The following is an 18,302-nucleotide window of genomic DNA, read 5'->3' as shown; positions in this document are numbered from 1 at the left end:
AACCCGTACATTCCAATTTTTTTGAAACAAAATGGTGGCGTCCTGCCACATACATTTACGTCAGTTTGCATTATAATTTCCTGCAAATGTTATCTCATTTGTCATGCTGGATATCAGAGACACTGTATACTCGTGATTGTATGAGATGTAAATACAGAGGGAACCCCACGTTTGATTTTTAGCTTATTTATTTGGCTAAGGTCAAAACGAAGAGGTAGAATAAGGGTACAGTTTCCCTTAATAATTGGTGCTTTTTACAAAACAACACTTGCCTCTAGGTTGGCAAACATGTTCGAAATGGAGTGAGACAAAAAGCAAATTATAGACATAGTTCACAAACCTATTGTGCATAGTCATAACATTGTTAGTGCATGAGCATCAGAACAAGACAGTTATTTCAGTAGTTATGCTCAAGACGATACATAGGTGTGAGCCATGGACTGAAGTTAGGTTTTCACATAAAACATCCTGGTAGTTATTTCCAAGCTGTATTGGTTTATTTTGAGGGAGGTAACCAAGTCTTTGGCCTACGTCTGGATGTTTATCAAGTGGTGTGAGGGGACCGACAAGTCTCAGCCAGAGGAGGTGTGGTCCCGTGACGTTTCGGCGGGAAGCGCCTTCTTCAAGGGAAAAACCCAGTCTCCCTGCATGGGGGAATCAGATGGAAAGGGATTTATTGTAAATCCGGCATTATTGTGTTGTTGTAAAAACACAACAGGATATTTAGCATGGCATATAAACAAAAACAAATGGATTTAATTGAGGTTAAAATGCCCCCCGGCAGGTTTAAAATGAATACCCAGGCTTGTGGCTTGTGCTATCCAGTGACTGACCTGAATGTGTTAAAAATGGGATTCAGCTTCCATTGGCGTGGATTTGAGAAGGTTGGCCTGGGACAGAGTTTTAAGGCAAACACTGTTCTGTGCCTGAATAATAGAGGGAGACAGAAAGAGTGGACATGCATGTAATAAGCGTCGTTCAAATGTGCCACTGTTGGCCAAAAAGTGTGTGTGTGGATCAACTGGTAAAGGAATCCGCATCGCAGGTGGCAAACTTGGATTTACCTGTATCTGTAGTTGGTAATTTTTAGGCGTCCTTCGGGCGTATAGAAATGCTGTGGGTCAATGCCAGGACGCTTGCAGGGACAGGAGGCTATTTTCGTCACCCGCTAGCAGCGAAAAAATAAATAAAGCAGCTGCACGTTCCACATTGTGGATGCTGAGTCACCCACTGTATATAAAGAGAGGGGAAGAAACAAAGGCCCGGTTAGGTGGCTGGCCGTCCTAAGAGACGTGTAGTAATCCCTGTCACCATTACGTCCCTGCCGTGGGGCAGTGGCGTCCCCATTAACTGGGGTGGCGGGGGTGGAGGGTGTTGGCATTACCTGAAATAAACAAACTGGGTCCTGGTAGTAAGTCGGATCGTTGTGCGGCGGCAGGATGAGTTACCTGGAGCGCGCTGTGTCAGCGATGGACCGCTATACTGTAGCTAACGTTTAAAAAAAGATGGAGCTGTGTGTCGGTGGGTACTGCGCATGCGCACAGCGTGGAATCGCGTTCCAGCGCATGTGCGAGTGCGGAGTGTTCCTCGTTTCGCGCATGCGCAGAGATGACAACAAGGTAGTAGTCAAAGAGGAGACAAGGAATACTTATTCTCTTGCGTCCGTGGCTTCTGTCAATGGGGAACTGGACAGTGCATCTATAGCGGGCTGTGGGCGCATTGAATTTGCCATCGGAAGTGGCTGTAGGTCAATGAAGACGTACCCCGTTCTTAGGGAGCGTCTCATTTCAATTAACAATGAACACATGCATAAAAAGATGTGTGGCATGTATACCAAGATACAACGTTTTAACCATTCGTGTGTCTCTAACAATAATTGTAAAATGCATATTGTATTCTAGGATCCATATATCAAGAGTCCACAGGTAGATGCACAGTCAAGTGCATATGGCTGTCCTTACAGCAATAGCTAAAGGGCCCAGGATGTTCATGTAGTTTGGGGTACGACATGTTAAGCATCACATTGCGTTGTTTACTGTACATATACTGTAAAGTGCATCCTATATACAGATACATTTGAATCAATACATTGTCTTACGTGCATATACTGTAAAAGGCATTCAATGTCTAGATAAATTCAATGCCACTAAGGATCACATGGAGATGCACAAATACATATGCATCACTTCACTCAAAGGCAGAGGTCAAGGGACAGGAGGCATATGGACAGCTCGGGGCATATCAAATGAGGCATCCCATCATATAACCTTGTTAAAAAGGTGGAACAGACAAGGCAAAAGTCGGAGTGGCATTCTGGGCAATGTAGCAGGTTAGGCCTGCCTGGAAAGATAACATGTACCCCTTTTGGCGTATATTTCCAATCTAGTTTCGGAGGAAGTATACTTTAGTTATAGTTTGTGGGTATCGCCTCATTAAGACCTTTAGTGGTGGCTTTTAATTTAAAAATCCACCATGCTTCTTTGTGGTTAAGTGCATTGGTGGTGTTGGTGTTATTAAGGATAGTGTCAACAACCCACCACTTCATGTCATCTACTCCATGTTGATACTCAATGTAGTGTGAGACCAGGGGCGCTGTGTGTACCCTGCACCGGATACGTGACCTATGTTCCCCTATCCGTTTGTTCACTTGTCGTTTGGTCTGGCCAACATATCTCTTTTCGCATGGACATTCAATCACATAAATAACATTTGAAGTTTTGCAATTGGAAAAGTGTTTTATCTGCCAGTCTTGATCCCCAATCTTGAAGGATGTAGTTTTTTTGGTTAGTTTGCATACGTTGCAAGTGCCACAAGGATGGTGTCCTACAATTTCTCGCATACTCCACATTTCTGATCTTTGTGATTTTTTGTTGAGTCTGGAGTGAATGAGTATGTCTTTCAAATTTTTTCCACGTTTCAGTGCCATCCGTGGTAGTGGCTCATCCGGTAGGCTGATTTGTATAAGCGGCCAAAATTTTTTAATAATGGCCTTAACATGGGTGGTATCAGGGCCAAAGGTGGTCACACAGGTCATCTGTTCTGATGTGTCCGGGTTCTGTGCTCTGGGAGAGAGGAGGGTTTCTCGCGGTATGTACTGGACTCGTTTCCTTGTGTTGTTGACCAGTTTTTTGGGGTACCCTCGGTTCCGTAGTTTGGTCTGAAGTATGGATGCATTCGCCTTGTACTGTTCTAGCTCTGTGCAATTGCGCCTCAATCTTAAAAATTGGCCAAACGGTAGGTTGTTTCTGAGGTTATTGGGATGGAAGCTCCTATAATGCAAGAGAGTGTTACGATCAGTTTCCTTTCTGAACAAGGAGCAGATTAGTTTGTTCTCTTTTACCGAGATGGTTAGATCCAAGAAATTGATGCTTTGATTGCTTTTCTCCAAAGTGAACTGAATTTCCCTTGTTTGTTCATTTACCCATTTCAAAAAGTTATCCAGAGAGGTCTCGCTCTCCCGCCAGATGAAAATAATATCATCGATGTATCGGAACCACCGTGAGATTTTGTCCCTGAATGGATTGTTGGCGTGAAAAATGAACTGTTGTTCGTATTCTGACATATAAATCACTGCCAGGCTGGGCGCAAATGCCGCGCCCATTGCGGTACCGCTCACCTGGAGGTAAAAAATCTCATCAAATGTAAAGAAGTTATTGCGGAGGGCCAGTTCAAGTAACTCTACTATGAAGTTCGTTGGTACTCGGGTCTGTTTCATGTTGTGTGTGAGATGATGTCTGATACATTCGATGGCAGAGTCTTGTGGGATGCTAGTATATAAACTAGTAATGTCCATTGTAACTAGTATTTCTTCTGTGGGAATCAACGGCTGATTTTCAAAGATAGAGATGGTTGCCATCGTGTCCCGCAGGTAGGTGGGTGTCTCCTGACTTAGGGGTTTCAAAAAATAATCCACAAACTTGCAAATGGGTTCGAGTATTGAACCGCAGCCAGATACAATGGGCCTTCCCGGAGGTTGCTGTTGATTCTTATGGATTTTGGGGAGTGCATAAAATGCGGGTATTCTACCTTCTGATGTAGTGAGGAAGATTGCCTCCTTTTCAGTGATCCATCCATGCTCTGATGCGAAATTCACCGTCTCCTGGATTCTGTTTATTATTTCCAGTGAGGGATCTCTTTTCAATTTCTTGTAATTTGTAGGAATATCCAAGAGGTTTTTAACCATACTCTTGTACTGGTCCATGCTTTGAATGACTATTCCTCCTCCTTTATCTGCTGATTTTATAACGATTTGCTTATTCGTAGAGAGACTTTTTAGTGCTTTGTGCTCTTCAACAGATAGGTTTTGTATCTTTTGTTCCTGTCGGTCTTGAAGTTTGGACATTTCTTTCTTGATGCACCTCTCAAAGGTTATGATTGAAGGCGATATTTCATTCTCTCTTGGGTTGAAGTTAGAGGGTAGCCGAAGGCCTGAGTCCTCCTCTTGTTCTCCTGGTTCCTTGTCTTTGAAGTAGAATTTTCGTCTTACTGTTCTAAAAAAGGTTGATAGTTCTTGGTCGAGGTTGAACCAATTAGTTCTATTAGAAGGTACAAAGGAGAGACCTCTAGCCAGAACCGCACTTTCGGCCCTTGTGAGTTCAAGGCCTGATAGATTGAAAATTGGAATGGTCTCTAATGCCTCCATTGGTTGCGTCGTCCCCGTCTCGGTTGTCCCCACTGTTGATAATGGTTGGGGTAATACGGCATTGGCATTGGTGGTGGTGGGCCCCAGTATCGTCCTCTGGGGCCCCCCCGCCCTAAAAAAGGGACCTGGGGAGGTGGTGGTATAGGTTGTCCTCCAGACTGCTGTCTCCCCAGATTTTGAGGTGATCCATCAGAGGACCCAGAACTTGAGGTTTCGGAGAATGTGACCCTCCTTCTTCTTCCTCTATTGGAACCCGTTTGAATAGCCGATTTCTCTCTGTCTTTTTTGTCCTTGTAATCTGGTGCTAAGTATGGATATACATTTTCAATCTTGAAATTTTGGATATCTTTGGACAACTTCTTGTGCTTTTTTTCCAAGGTGGAGGCCATAAATTTGTCAAATCCTATATTAATTTCTTTTAGTTTTTCTCGGGCATTCTGTAGGTCCTCATTGGTGAGGAACTTTTCTTCCTCATTTGCCAATTCGATTTTAATTTTGGCATGAATTCTTTGTGCTGTACTGATGGTTAGCACCATTAAGTCTCTTGAGCATTTAGTGGATATCTTGCTAAATCCAATCATGTATTCTTTATCTTCTAAGAACAACGCTGGCTCATTGCGAACTAGTAGTCCCTGTGGGACCATATTGACCCTCAGGTATTCCCTCAGGAAGTGTCCATGGACCTCTGTCCGGAAACACTTCTTCTTGAGTTTGAGTAAGTCATCGCCAGATGCTGTGGCGGCTATATGCTGTTGGGCCCCATCTAAATTAAAAAGGGTCGGGCCCTGTATGATGTCTGAGGTTTCTTCATCTGAGAAACTCAGAATCTGTTCCATTGTTGATGAAACAGAGGCGAAAAGGGGGCAGGTCAGTGGATGGGAGTGGCACAAAAGGGGGGGGGCAAAGTTGGAGGGAATCAATCAAATGACTCTAAAGGACAAGTTAAGGTGTCCCTATTATAGCTAGTGCTATATCTAAAAAGTGGGTAACAGAAGGGACTGCTCAAAGCAAGTGGTAGGACTTCAGAGCTGTAAGTATTTGAAACAAAATGGTGGCGTCCTGCCACATACATTTACGTCAGTTTGCATTATAATTTCCTGCAAATGTTATCTCATTTGTCATGCTGGATATCAGAGACACTGTATACTCGTGATTGTATGAGATGTAAATACAGAGGGAACCCCACGTTTGATTTTTAGCTTATTTATTTGGCTAAGGTCAAAACGAAGAGGTAGAATAAGGGTACAGTTTCCCTTAATAATTGGTGCTTTTTACAAAACAACACTTGCCTCTAGGTTGGCAAACATGTTCGAAATGGAGTGAGACAAAAAGCAAATTATAGACATAGTTCACAAACCTATTGTGCATAGTCATAACATTGTTAGTGCATGAGCATCAGAACAAGACAGTTATTTCAGTAGTTATGCTCAAGACGATACATAGGTGTGAGCCATGGACTGAAGTTAGGTTTTCACATAAAACATCCTGGTAGTTATTTCCAAGCTGTATTGGTTTATTTTGAGGGAGGTAACCAAGTCTTTGGCCTACGTCTGGATGTTTATCAAGTGGTGTGAGGGGACCGACAAGTCTCAGCCAGAGGAGGTGTGGTCCCGTGACGTTTCGGCGGGAAGCGCCTTCTTCAAGGGAAAAACCCAGTCTCCCTGCATGGGGGAATCAGATGGAAAGGGATTTATTGTAAATCCGGCATTATTGTGTTGTTGTAAAAACACAACAGGATATTTAGCATGGCATATAAACAAAAACAAATGGATTTAATTGAGGTTAAAATGCCCCCCGGCAGGTTTAAAATGAATACCCAGGCTTGTGGCTTGTGCTATCCAGTGACTGACCTGAATGTGTTAAAAATGGGATTCAGCTTCCATTGGCGTGGATTTGAGAAGGTTGGCCTGGGACAGAGTTTTAAGGCAAACACTGTTCTGTGCCTGAATAATAGAGGGAGACAGAAAGAGTGGACATGCATGTAATAAGCGTCGTTCAAATGTGCCACTGTTGGCCAAAAAGTGTGTGTGTGGATCAACTGGTAAAGGAATCCGCATCGCAGGTGGCAAACTTGGATTTACCTGTATCTGTAGTTGGTAATTTTTAGGCGTCCTTCGGGCGTATAGAAATGCTGTGGGTCAATGCCAGGACGCTTGCAGGGACAGGAGGCTATTTTCGTCACCCGCTAGCAGCGAAAAAATAAATAAAGCAGCTGCACGTTCCACATTGTGGATGCTGAGTCACCCACTGTATATAAAGAGAGGGGAAGAAACAAAGGCCCGGTTAGGTGGCTGGCCGTCCTAAGAGACGTGTAGTAATCCCTGTCACCATTACGTCCCTGCCGTGGGGCAGTGGCGTCCCCATTAACTGGGGTGGCGGGGGTGGAGGGTGTTGGCATTACCTGAAATAAACAAACTGGGTCCTGGTAGTAAGTCGGATCGTTGTGCGGCGGCAGGATGAGTTACCTGGAGCGCGCTGTGTCAGCGATGGACCGCTATACTGTAGCTAACGTTTAAAAAAAGATGGAGCTGTGTGTCGGTGGGTACTGCGCATGCGCACAGCGTGGAATCGCGTTCCAGCGCATGTGCGAGTGCGGAGTGTTCCTCGTTTCGCGCATGCGCAGAGATGACAACAAGGTAGTAGTCAAAGAGGAGACAAGGAATACTTATTCTCTTGCGTCCGTGGCTTCTGTCAATGGGGAACTGGACAGTGCATCTATAGCGGGCTGTGGGCGCATTGAATTTGCCATCGGAAGTGGCTGTAGGTCAATGAAGACGTACCCCGTTCTTAGGGAGCGTCTCATTTCAATTAACAATGAACACATGCATAAAAAGATGTGTGGCATGTATACCAAGATACAACGTTTTAACCATTCGTGTGTCTCTAACAATAATTGTAAAATGCATCAATTTCTTGGATCTAACCATCTCGGTAAAAGAGAACAAACTAATCTGCTCCTTGTTCAGAAAGGAAACTGATCGTAACACTCTCTTGCATTATAGGAGCTTCCATCCCAATAACCTCAGAAACAACCTACCGTTTGGCCAATTTTTAAGATTGAGGCGCAATTGCACAGAGCTAGAACAGTACAAGGCGAATGCATCCATACTTCAGACCAAACTACGGAACCGAGGGTACCCCAAAAAACTGGTCAACAACACAAGGAAACGAGTCCAGTACATACCGCGAGAAACCCTCCTCTCTCCCAGAGCACAGAACCCGGACACATCAGAACAGATGACCTGTGTGACCACCTTTGGCCCTGATACCACCCATGTTAAGGCCATTATTAAAAAATTTTGGCCGCTTATACAAATCAGCCTACCGGATGAGCCACTACCACGGATGGCACTGAAACGTGGAAAAAATTTGAAAGACATACTCATTCACTCCAGACTCAACAAAAAATCACAAAGATCAGAAATGTGGAGTATGCGAGAAATTGTAGGACACCATCCTTGTGGCACTTGCAACGTATGCAAACTAACCAAAAAAACTACATCCTTCAAGATTGGGGATCAAGACTGGCAGATAAAACACTTTTCCAATTGCAAAACTTCAAATGTTATTTATGTGATTGAATGTCCATGCGAAAAGAGATATGTTGGCCAGACCAAACGACAAGTGAACAAACGGATAGGGGAACATAGGTCACGTATCCGGTGCAGGGTACACACAGCGCCCCTGGTCTCACACTACATTGAGTATCAACATGGAGTAGATGACATGAAGTGGTGGGTTGTTGACACTATCCTTAATAACACCAACACCACCAATGCACTTAACCACAAAGAAGCATGGTGGATTTTTAAATTAAAAGCCACCACTAAAGGTCTTAATGAGGCGATACCCACAAACTATAACTAAAGTATACTTCCTCCGAAACTAGATTGGAAATATACGCCAAAAGGGGTACATGTTATCTTTCCAGGCAGGCCTAACCTGCTACATTGCCCAGAATGCCACTCCGACTTTTGCCTTGTCTGTTCCACCTTTTTAACAAGGTTATATGATGGGATGCCTCATTTGATATGCCCCGAGCTGTCCATATGCCTCCTGTCCCTTGACCTCTGCCTTTGAGTGAAGTGATGCATATGTATTTGTGCATCTCCATGTGATCCTTAGTGGCATTGAATTTATCTAGACATTGAATGCCTTTTACAGTATATGCACGTAAGACAATGTATTGATTCAAATGTATCTGTATATAGGATGCACTTTACAGTATATGTACAGTAAACAACGCAATGTGATGCTTAACATGTCGTACCCCAAACTACATGAACATCCTGGGCCCTTTAGCTATTGCTGTAAGGACAGCCATATGCACTTGACTGTGCATCTACCTGTGGACTCTTGATATATGGATCCTAGAATACAATATGCATTTTACAATTATTGTTAGAGACACACGAATGGTTAAAACGTTGTATCTTGGTATACATGCCACACATCTTTTTATGCATGTGTTCATTGTTAATTGAAATGAGACGCTCCCTAAGAACGGGGTACGTCTTCATTGACCTACAGCCACTTCCGATGGCAAATTCAATGCGCCCACAGCCCGCTATAGATGCACTGTCCAGTTCCCCATTGACAGAAGCCACGGACGCAAGAGAATAAGTATTCCTTGTCTCCTCTTTGACTACTACCTTGTTGTCATCTCTGCGCATGCGCGAAACGAGGAACACTCCGCACTCGCACATGCGCTGGAACGCGATTCCACGCTGTGCGCATGCGCAGTACCCACCGACACACAGCTCCATCTTTTTTTAAACGTTAGCTACAGTATAGCGGTCCATCGCTGACACAGCGCGCTCCAGGTAACTCATCCTGCCGCCGCACAACGATCCGACTTACTACCAGGACCCAGTTTGTTTATTTCAGGTAATGCCAACACCCTCCACCCCCGCCACCCCAGTTAATGGGGACGCCACTGCCCCACGGCAGGGACGTAATGGTGACAGGGATTACTACACGTCTCTTAGGACGGCCAGCCACCTAACCGGGCCTTTGTTTCTTCCCCTCTCTTTATATACAGTGGGTGACTCAGCATCCACAATGTGGAACGTGCAGCTGCTTTATTTATTTTTTCGCTGCTAGCGGGTGACGAAAATAGCCTCCTGTCCCTGCAAGCGTCCTGGCATTGACCCACAGCATTTCTATACGCCCGAAGGACGCCTAAAAATTACCAACTACAGATACAGGTAAATCCAAGTTTGCCACCTGCGATGCGGATTCCTTTACCAGTTGATCCACACACACACTTTTTGGCCAACAGTGGCACATTTGAACGACGCTTATTACATGCATGTCCACTCTTTCTGTCTCCCTCTATTATTCAGGCACAGAACAGTGTTTGCCTTAAAACTCTGTCCCAGGCCAACCTTCTCAAATCCACGCCAATGGAAGCTGAATCCCATTTTTAACACATTCAGGTCAGTCACTGGATAGCACAAGCCACAAGCCTGGGTATTCATTTTAAACCTGCCGGGGGGCATTTTAACCTCAATTAAATCCATTTGTTTTTGTTTATATGCCATGCTAAATATCCTGTTGTGTTTTTACAACAACACAATAATGCCGGATTTACAATAAATCCCTTTCCATCTGATTCCCCCATGCAGGGAGACTGGGTTTTTCCCTTGAAGAAGGCGCTTCCCGCCGAAACGTCACGGGACCACACCTCCTCTGGCTGAGACTTGTCGGTCCCCTCACACCACTTGATAAACATCCAGACGTAGGCCAAAGACTTGGTTACCTCCCTCAAAATAAACCAATACAGCTTGGAAATAACTACCAGGATGTTTTATGTGAAAACCTAACTTCAGTCCATGGCTCACACCTATGTATCGTCTTGAGCATAACTACTGAAATAACTGTCTTGTTCTGATGCTCATGCACTAACAATGTTATGACTATGCACAATAGGTTTGTGAACTATGTCTATAATTTGCTTTTTGTCTCACTCCATTTCGAACATGTTTGCCAACCTAGAGGCAAGTGTTGTTTTGTAAAAAGCACCAATTATTAAGGGAAACTGTACCCTTATTCTACCTCTTCGTTTTGACCTTAGCCAAATAAATAAGCTAAAAATCAAACGTGGGGTTCCCTCTGTATTTACATCTCATACAATCACGAGTATACAGTGTCTCTGATATCCAGCATGACAAATGAGATAACATTTGCAGGAAATTATAATGCAAACTGACGTAAATGTATGTGGCAGGACGCCACCATTTTGTTTCAAATACTTACAGCTCTGAAGTCCTACCACTTGCTTTGAGCAGTCCCTTCTGTTACCCACTTTTTAGATATAGCACTAGCTATAATAGGGACACCTTAACTTGTCCTTTAGAGTCATTTGATTGATTCCCTCCAACTTTGCCCCCCCCCTTTTGTGCCACTCCCATCCACTGACCTGCCCCCTTTTCGCCTCTGTTTCATCAACAATGGAACAGATTCTGAGTTTCTCAGAGGAAGAAACCTCAGACATCATACAGGGCCCGACCCTTTTTAATTTAGATGGGGCCCAACAGCATATAGCCGCCACAGCATCTGGCGATGACTTACTCAAACTCAAGAAGAAGTGTTTCCGGACAGAGGTCCATGGACACTTCCTGAGGGAATACCTGAGGGTCAATATGGTCCCACAGGGACTACTAGTTCGCAATGAGCCAGCGTTGTTCTTAGAAGATAAAGAATACATGATTGGATTTAGCAAGATATCCACTAAATGCTCAAGAGACTTAATGGTGCTAACCATCAGTACAGCACAAAGAATTCATGCCAAAATTAAAATCGAATTGGCAAATGAGGAAGAAAAGTTCCTCACCAATGAGGACCTACAGAATGCCCGAGAAAAACTAAAAGAAATTAATATAGGATTTGACAAATTTATGGCCTCCACCTTGGAAAAAAAGCACAAGAAGTTGTCCAAAGATATCCAAAATTTCAAGATTGAAAATGTATATCCATACTTAGCACCAGATTACAAGGACAAAAAAGACAGAGAGAAATCGGCTATTCAAACGGGTTCCAATAGAGGAAGAAGAAGGAGGGTCACATTCTCCGAAACCTCAAGTTCTGGGTCCTCTGATGGATCACCTCAAAATCTGGGGAGACAGCAGTCTGGAGGACAACCTATACCACCACCTCCCCAGGTCCCTTTTTTAGGGCGGGGGGGCCCCAGAGGACGATACTGGGGCCCACCACCACCAATGCCAATGCCGTATTACCCCAACCATTATCAACAGTGGGGACAACCGAGACGGGGACGACGCAACCAATGGAGGCATTAGAGACCATTCCAATTTTCAATCTATCAGGCCTTGAACTCACAAGGGCCGAAAGTGCGGTTCTGGCTAGAGGTCTCTCCTTTGTACCTTCTAATAGAACTAATTGGTTCAACCTCGACCAAGAACTATCAACCTTTTTTAGAACAGTAAGACGAAAATTCTACTTCAAAGACAAGGAACCAGGAGAACAAGAGGAGGACTCAGGCCTTCGGCTACCCTCTAACTTCAACCCAAGAGAGAATGAAATATCGCCTTCAATCATAACCTTTGAGAGGTGCATCAAGAAAGAAATGTCCAAACTTCAAGACCGACAGGAACAAAAGATACAAAACCTATCTGTTGAAGAGCACAAAGCACTAAAAAGTCTCTCTACGAATAAGCAAATCGTTATAAAATCAGCAGATAAAGGAGGAGGAATAGTCATTCAAAGCATGGACCAGTACAAGAGTATGGTTAAAAACCTCTTGGATATTCCTACAAATTACAAGAAATTGAAAAGAGATCCCTCACTGGAAATAATAAACAGAATCCAGGAGACGGTGAATTTCGCATCAGAGCATGGATGGATCACTGAAAAGGAGGCAATCTTCCTCACTACATCAGAAGGTAGAATACCCGCATTTTATGCACTCCCCAAAATCCATAAGAATCAACAGCAACCTCCGGGAAGGCCCATTGTATCTGGCTGCGGTTCAATACTCGAACCCATTTGCAAGTTTGTGGATTATTTTTTGAAACCCCTAAGTCAGGAGACACCCACCTACCTGCGGGACACGATGGCAACCATCTCTATCTTTGAAAATCAGCCGTTGATTCCCACAGAAGAAATACTAGTTACAATGGACATTACTAGTTTATATACTAGCATCCCACAAGACTCTGCCATCGAATGTATCAGACATCATCTCACACACAACATGAAACAGACCCGAGTACCAACGAACTTCATAGTAGAGTTACTTGAACTGGCCCTCCGCAATAACTTCTTTACATTTGATGAGATTTTTTACCTCCAGGTGAGCGGTACCGCAATGGGCGCGGCATTTGCGCCCAGCCTGGCAGTGATTTATATGTCAGAATACGAACAACAGTTCATTTTTCACGCCAACAATCCATTCAGGGACAAAATCTCACGGTGGTTCCGATACATCGATGATATTATTTTCATCTGGCGGGAGAGCGAGACCTCTCTGGATAACTTTTTGAAATGGGTAAATGAACAAACAAGGGAAATTCAGTTCACTTTGGAGAAAAGCAATCAAAGCATCAATTTCTTGGATCTAACCATCTCGGTAAAAGAGAACAAACTAATCTGCTCCTTGTTCAGAAAGGAAACTGATCGTAACACTCTCTTGCATTATAGGAGCTTCCATCCCAATAACCTCAGAAACAACCTACCGTTTGGCCAATTTTTAAGATTGAGGCGCAATTGCACAGAGCTAGAACAGTACAAGGCGAATGCATCCATACTTCAGACCAAACTACGGAACCGAGGGTACCCCAAAAAACTGGTCAACAACACAAGGAAACGAGTCCAGTACATACCGCGAGAAACCCTCCTCTCTCCCAGAGCACAGAACCCGGACACATCAGAACAGATGACCTGTGTGACCACCTTTGGCCCTGATACCACCCATGTTAAGGCCATTATTAAAAAATTTTGGCCGCTTATACAAATCAGCCTACCGGATGAGCCACTACCACGGATGGCACTGAAACGTGGAAAAAATTTGAAAGACATACTCATTCACTCCAGACTCAACAAAAAATCACAAAGATCAGAAATGTGGAGTATGCGAGAAATTGTAGGACACCATCCTTGTGGCACTTGCAACGTATGCAAACTAACCAAAAAAACTACATCCTTCAAGATTGGGGATCAAGACTGGCAGATAAAACACTTTTCCAATTGCAAAACTTCAAATGTTATTTATGTGATTGAATGTCCATGCGAAAAGAGATATGTTGGCCAGACCAAACGACAAGTGAACAAACGGATAGGGGAACATAGGTCACGTATCCGGTGCAGGGTACACACAGCGCCCCTGGTCTCACACTACATTGAGTATCAACATGGAGTAGATGACATGAAGTGGTGGGTTGTTGACACTATCCTTAATAACACCAACACCACCAATGCACTTAACCACAAAGAAGCATGGTGGATTTTTAAATTAAAAGCCACCACTAAAGGTCTTAATGAGGCGATACCCACAAACTATAACTAAAGTATACTTCCTCCGAAACTAGATTGGAAATATACGCCAAAAGGGGTACATGTTATCTTTCCAGGCAGGCCTAACCTGCTACATTGCCCAGAATGCCACTCCGACTTTTGCCTTGTCTGTTCCACCTTTTTAACAAGGTTATATGATGGGATGCCTCATTTGATATGCCCCGAGCTGTCCATATGCCTCCTGTCCCTTGACCTCTGCCTTTGAGTGAAGTGATGCATATGTATTTGTGCATCTCCATGTGATCCTTAGTGGCATTGAATTTATCTAGACATTGAATGCCTTTTACAGTATATGCACGTAAGACAATGTATTGATTCAAATGTATCTGTATATAGGATGCACTTTACAGTATATGTACAGTAAACAACGCAATGTGATGCTTAACATGTCGTACCCCAAACTACATGAACATCCTGGGCCCTTTAGCTATTGCTGTAAGGACAGCCATATGCACTTGACTGTGCATCTACCTGTGGACTCTTGATATATGGATCCTAGAATACAATATGCATTTTACAATTATTGTTAGAGACACACGAATGGTTAAAACGTTGTATCTTGGTATACATGCCACACATCTTTTTATGCATGTGTTCATTGTTAATTGAAATGAGACGCTCCCTAAGAACGGGGTACGTCTTCATTGACCTACAGCCACTTCCGATGGCAAATTCAATGCGCCCACAGCCCGCTATAGATGCACTGTCCAGTTCCCCATTGACAGAAGCCACGGACGCAAGAGAATAAGTATTCCTTGTCTCCTCTTTGACTACTACCTTGTTGTCATCTCTGCGCATGCGCGAAACGAGGAACACTCCGCACTCGCACATGCGCTGGAACGCGATTCCACGCTGTGCGCATGCGCAGTACCCACCGACACACAGCTCCATCTTTTTTTAAACGTTAGCTACAGTATAGCGGTCCATCGCTGACACAGCGCGCTCCAGGTAACTCATCCTGCCGCCGCACAACGATCCGACTTACTACCAGGACCCAGTTTGTTTATTTCAGGTAATGCCAACACCCTCCACCCCCGCCACCCCAGTTAATGGGGACGCCACTGCCCCACGGCAGGGACGTAATGGTGACAGGGATTACTACACGTCTCTTAGGACGGCCAGCCACCTAACCGGGCCTTTGTTTCTTCCCCTCTCTTTATATACAGTGGGTGACTCAGCATCCACAATGTGGAACGTGCAGCTGCTTTATTTATTTTTTCGCTGCTAGCGGGTGACGAAAATAGCCTCCTGTCCCTGCAAGCGTCCTGGCATTGACCCACAGCATTTCTATACGCCCGAAGGACGCCTAAAAATTACCAACTACAGATACAGGTAAATCCAAGTTTGCCACCTGCGATGCGGATTCCTTTACCAGTTGATCCACACACACACTTTTTGGCCAACAGTGGCACATTTGAACGACGCTTATTACGTGCATGTCCACTCTTTCTGTCTCCCTCTATTATTCAGGCACAGAACAGTGTTTGCCTTAAAACTCTGTCCCAGGCCAACCTTCTCAAATCCACGCCAATGGAAGCTGAATCCCATTTTTAACACATTCAGGTCAGTCACTGGATAGCACAAGCCACAAGCCTGGGTATTCATTTTAAACCTGCCGGGGGGCATTTTAACCTCAATTAAATCCATTTGTTTTTGTTTATATGCCATGCTAAATATCCTGTTGTGTTTTTACAACAACACAATAATGCCGGATTTACAATAAATCCCTTCCATCTGATTCCCCCATGCAGGGAGACTGGGTTTTTCCCTTGAAGAAGGCGCTTCCCGCCGAAACGTCACGGGACCACACCTCCTCTGGCTGAGACTTGTCGGTCCCCTCACACCACTTGATAAACATCCAGACGTAGGCCAAAGACTTGGTTACCTCCCTCAAAATAAACCAATACAGCTTGGAAATAACTACCAGGATGTTTTATGTGAAAACCTAACTTCAGTCCATGGCTCACACCTATGTATCGTCTTGAGCATAACTACTGAAATAACTGTCTTGTTCTGATGCTCATGCACTAACAATGTTATGACTATGCACAATAGGTTTGTGAACTATGTCTATAATTTGCTTTTTGTCTCACTCCATTTCGAACATGTTTGCCAACCTAGAGGCAAGTGTTGTTTTGTAAAAAGCACCAATTATTAAGGGAAACTGTACCCTTATTCTACCTCTTCGTTTTGACCTTAGCCAAATAAATAAGCTAAAAATCAAACGTGGGGTTCCCTCTGTATTTACATCTCATACAATCACGAGTATACAGTGTCTCTGATATCCAGCATGACAAATGAGATAACATTTGCAGGAAATTATAATGCAAACTGACGTAAATGTATGTGGCAGGACGCCACCATTTTGTTTCAAATACTTACAGCTCTGAAGTCCTACCACTTGCTTTGAGCAGTCCCTTCTGTTACCCACCCGTACATTCCAAGACAGCGTGGCATTTCCCTTAAAAGATCAAGAAATGCCATCTTCTTTAAAATAAACAACATTACCTGAATCAATGTTGTCATTATTACAAAAGAAAATACCTGCTCTAAGCATGAAAGCAAACATGCCTCGGTTGATTGCACGCCTAGCAATATTTTGCTGACGACAAAAAACACAACAATTGTCCCATACTCCTCGAGGTAACAAAGCAGAAAAAATAACCTTGGCATTTGGAAGGACTTTCATGATTGCCTGAACAAGGTTTTGCAGATCTTGCAACAAAGTAGGAGCACTTACATAGTCCAAAAGCACAGAACTGCAGTGTAGGACAACTACATTTGGACTTGAAACCTAGCCATATCCTGACAAACTACTAGAATTGCCTGCAAATTCAAATCAGGTACAGTGCGCCACACCACATCCACTCCTTTTGTGTCAAAATGGTTAGCCACATTCCTAGATTTAGCATACTGCTCCAAACCATTCACAAACATATCTCCAACCACCAACGCCCTGACTTTCTGCACCTCCACCATCTTCACTACACAGAGCCCCTCTCAATACGAAGGAGAACCTCAACACCTGATTGGCTAATCCTCAAAATACACTCCCACTTCATGCTTGGAAACCCCGGATGTGGCATGTCTGATCTGAGAACAACCCCGCTGTCCATGGAGTGCGTGAGTAACACTGGGGCAACCATTCTACCCTTTCCACTACACTCTCTGCACCACTTCCTCATTGGCTACTGCTAAGCAGTCACACAATCATCCACCAATAACATCCAAGAACTCCACATCTAACTCTATCATCACAGATCAGCACTTTAGATGTACTATTGATCACTCTCAGTACAATTCGGCTGTGACTGCAAAGGACCTACAGCAACAACTACTATAAAACTCCCCAAGATTTCTACTTGCAGATTCATGCACATCCGCATGCATGAAAACAGACTACAGGTATGCATATTTCCTATACAGTACATGTACACCTCTTCTAGTAATACAATACATCCCGAGAGTATAACTCAGCGGCAACATGCGTGCCTTGAAAGCAAAACGACACAAAGCAACACAGATTTGATCCCTGGGTCCGCGCTTAGAAACCACTGGGTGTTTAAGCGTGTTATAAATACGCAACTAAGACAAAATAATTACGCAACTAAATAACAAACAATTCCTGTATCAGTGACTTGATGTCCGTGGGCATGTGTAAGTGCCTTAGAAATGTAAAATAAAATTTAAAAAATATGAACAGAGTAACTGCCACTTACCCTGTATAAACTGTAAAATGAACTTACTGTCATTTCTCCCATCTTCTATGATGAAGTGTCAATTGCAAACTTTTCAGCTCTCCAAATTTTTGTTTACTCACACAGCTGTCTAAACAATATTGTTTCATAATATAAGATGGGAAAAATAACAGTATAATTATGAAAAAGACTGTCCAGTGTATTATAAAATTACACACAGCCAGGATGAGTACATACATCTTCATTCAGGCACACGCGCAGCCAATATCATTAGAAAGGCTTCCAGATCAAACAACACCACTGCTTCTATATGAAATCCTTCTGCTTTATTTACCACACCTTCACAAAGCCATACATTGCATTCTTTTATGTACAATCTCTGCCATTTACCCTGTAAGAATAGCAAAAAGTGCATAGGATTATTTCTT

The 18,302-nt window shown here is 43.7% G+C and overlaps 1 protein-coding gene and 4 long non-coding RNA genes across 5 annotated transcripts in view; 2 read left to right on the top strand and 3 right to left on the bottom strand.

Annotated features, from left to right (window-relative positions):
- The window catches only part of LOC138510277 (transmembrane channel-like protein 2-A), a 1,079,160-nt gene that overhangs the window by 498,487 nt on the left and 562,371 nt on the right, over positions 1-18,302 (bottom strand). The gene's annotated exons all lie outside the window — the stretch shown is intronic.
- LOC138510279 (uncharacterized) lies at positions 171-981 on the bottom strand. The gene is made up of 2 exons (XR_011280354.1): positions 834-981; positions 171-644 (listed from the first exon to the last, which is right to left on the bottom strand). It is a non-coding gene; the product is annotated as an uncharacterized lncRNA (long non-coding RNA).
- Positions 5,830-6,640, bottom strand: LOC138510281 (uncharacterized). Its single transcript, XR_011280356.1, has 2 exons — positions 6,493-6,640; positions 5,830-6,303 (listed from the first exon to the last, which is right to left on the bottom strand). It is a non-coding gene; the product is annotated as an uncharacterized lncRNA (long non-coding RNA).
- LOC138510282 (uncharacterized) lies at positions 9,933-10,743 on the top strand. The gene is made up of 2 exons (XR_011280357.1): positions 9,933-10,080; positions 10,270-10,743. It is a non-coding gene; the product is annotated as an uncharacterized lncRNA (long non-coding RNA).
- LOC138510280 (uncharacterized) lies at positions 15,634-16,401 on the top strand. Its single transcript, XR_011280355.1, has 2 exons — positions 15,634-15,739; positions 15,928-16,401. It is a non-coding gene; the product is annotated as an uncharacterized lncRNA (long non-coding RNA).

Source organism: Ambystoma mexicanum, chromosome 6p (assembly GCF_040938575.1).
Source record: "Ambystoma mexicanum isolate Mex_15411 chromosome 6p, UKY_AmexF1_1, whole genome shotgun sequence".
Classification (NCBI taxonomy): domain Eukaryota; kingdom Metazoa; phylum Chordata; class Amphibia; order Caudata; family Ambystomatidae; genus Ambystoma; species Ambystoma mexicanum.
Note: the sequence above shows the minus strand (reverse complement) of the source record. Positions and strands in the feature narration are given on the sequence as shown.